This window comes from Stenella coeruleoalba, assembly GCF_951394435.1.
Source record: "Stenella coeruleoalba genome assembly, chromosome: 14".
In the NCBI taxonomy this organism is placed as follows: Eukaryota; Metazoa; Chordata; class Mammalia; order Artiodactyla; family Delphinidae; genus Stenella; species Stenella coeruleoalba.
Window position 1 is genome coordinate 82,737,822 of NC_137160.1, and position 2,559 is coordinate 82,740,380.

A 2,559-nucleotide genomic window follows, 5' to 3' on the forward strand; every position below is an offset into this window, starting at 1 on the left:
AGGCTGACGATCTTTGATATATTGAAGCACAGACTAGTCTTTATCCCAGAGTGTTTCTCAACCCCTTTTCCTTTATTGCCCCTCCCCCAGTTACCTTTTCAGATTCTTTTTTTCTAATTGTCCCGCTCCATGAATCTTTTCTTATTGTGATAAAATATACATAACATAAAATTCACCATTTTAACTACTTTAAAGTGGCATTAACTATTGACACATTCACAGTGCTGTGCAACAAATACCACTGTCTGGTTCCAGAACTTTTTCATCACCCCAAACAAAAACTCCAAACCCATTATTATGCAGACACATCCCATTCTCCCATCCCCCCAAGTCCCGGAGACCATTAATCTGCTTCCTGTCTCTATGGATTTGCCTCTTTTGGACATTTCCTATAAACGGAATCATAAAACACGTGGCCTTTTAGTTCTGGCTTCTTTCACTCAGCATAACGTTGTATATGTATCAGTACTTTATTCCTTTCTATGGCTGAATAATATTCCATTGGATGGATGGATGGATGGACCACATTTGTTTAACCATTCATTTAGTAGATAAACATTTGGGTTGTTTCCACCTTTTGGCTATCATCAATAGTGTTGCTATGACCATTTGTGTTCAAGTGTTTGTTTGAACATCTTTTTCAGTTCTTTTGGGTATATTCATAGGAGTGGAATTGCTGGGATCCTATGGTAACTCTGTGTTTACCTTATCAAAGACCCACCAAACTGTTCTCCACAGTGGCAGCACCATTTTGCATTCTCACCAGCGATGTATGAGGGTTCCAATTTCTCCACATCATCACCCACACCTCCCCCCGCCCCCCCATGAAAGGTTAATAGCACACATATACCACGTGTGTTTGTGTACTGTAGCCCTTTTGACGGCAGACTTTGTGTCTAATGGAAATATTTGCAGGGGATCATAGACTCAGAAGCCTGCAGGAATTTATAAAAACACTGCTGGCTCACCAAAAACACATCTGCCAGCCCTTAGGGCCAGCAGGCCGCCAGGCTGCAGACACGGATTGATTTTATCTTATTAAAATATGTATAGGGTGGATGGAGCATCATTTATTCCATCATTCCCCTTTTCCTTTTGATGGGCATTCATTTTGTGACCAGCTTCCTACCACACATACAAAAAAACAATGTTCCCGTCAACATCCTTGTCCTTAAGTATTGGTACTTTTATTTTTCTGGGACGGATTCCCAGGAGTTGGATAAATGGGTCAAAGGGTTTCGTTTCCATTTTAACAGATGTTGCCAGATTGCTTCCCCAAATGGCTGCAAAACTTCACATGTACCAGAGTGGCCTTTTCTCCATATTCCTGCCAACACTTGAGAGCACTGCTCGTTTTAGTTATGTCAGTCAGTCTAGTGGATGCAATGTCTTATTGCTTCTTTAATTAGCATTTTTCTGACCACTGTTGAATTGGAAGATCTTTACATTCTTTTGTTGGCCATTTGGTTTTGCTCCTCTGTAAATAATCTGTTCATAATCTAAGTCCATTTCTGTCTTGGTTGTTTGTCTTGTTCAGGTCAATTTGTAAAAGCTCTTTAGATAGCATCCATCTGAACTTTGGCTTAATTGCAGAGAAATGATTAAGAGCATCGTCTTCTGGGGCGGGCTGCCAAGGGTCGCCTCAGAACTTAGCCCCTGACTGGCTATGTGACCTCGGCAAGTCATTCAACTTTGCCCCAGTTTACTCATCTGGGAAGTAGCAGTCATGATCAACATCATAATTCCTACCTCATACTGTTGTTCTAGACACCAGTGAGTTAATACAAGTCAATAGGATGGTGCATGGCACACAGTAAGTTAGTCAACCACAGTTGGTGACTATTATTTGTATTACAAATAGTTTTCCAGCTCCATCACTTGCACTGGCTTTATTTTTGGTACCCCTTGTCACATAAAACCTTTTAATGTTGACATAGTCAAATACCCATCTTTCCTTTCATAGCTTCTGAGTTCCCAGGCTTGGTTAAGAAGATCTCTCCATTTCCTTCATGATGAATTTCCTTGTCTTTTGGGTAAGTTTAAAATTTTTTATTTTATATACAAAGAGTTAGTATTGTTTCTGAGGATGGTAGATATGCTGGGTGACCCATTCAAGAAGTTCACACTTAGTCCAACTTAATGAAGCCGATGTCCTTCCCGTACTGGCGGAAACACTGGCGGCACATATTGAGGCTGTATTTCTGGATCAGGTTGTACCGGTTTGGGCCGGTTTGAGCAGACGCAGCAAGAGCTAGAACGCTGGCCAATTTTTTTTGGATGACTCCAGTAGAGCTGCTGGTGACCCATGTTGCTTTCTTGGCTTCAACTAGGCAAAAGCAAATTTCCTTGTCCTGATCATGGGAAGCCTGTAACTCACCATGTCCCACACGGAGGTGCACTGTCCTGCCAGCTCCTAGATCTGTTTCCTCCCCTTCTCCCTCATCCCTCCGAGATGAGACCTTTAGAACACTTTCACTTCCTCCCTCTCCTCCTTTCCTTTTCCATCTTCCCCAATGAGACCCATGAGACCCTTTACCTCCCCACCCCCACTCACCAGTC

General features: G+C 42.2%; 1 pseudogene across 1 annotated transcript; it reads right to left on the reverse strand.

Annotated features, from left to right (window-relative positions):
• Nucleotides 1-1,679: 1,679 nt before the first annotated feature.
• On the reverse strand, nt 1,680-2,307 carry LOC307197182 (small ribosomal subunit protein uS14-like; annotated as a pseudogene). Its single transcript has one exon. The product of its transcript is annotated as a small ribosomal subunit protein uS14-like (transcript).
• Between the last annotated feature and the right edge of the window lie 252 nt (nt 2,308-2,559).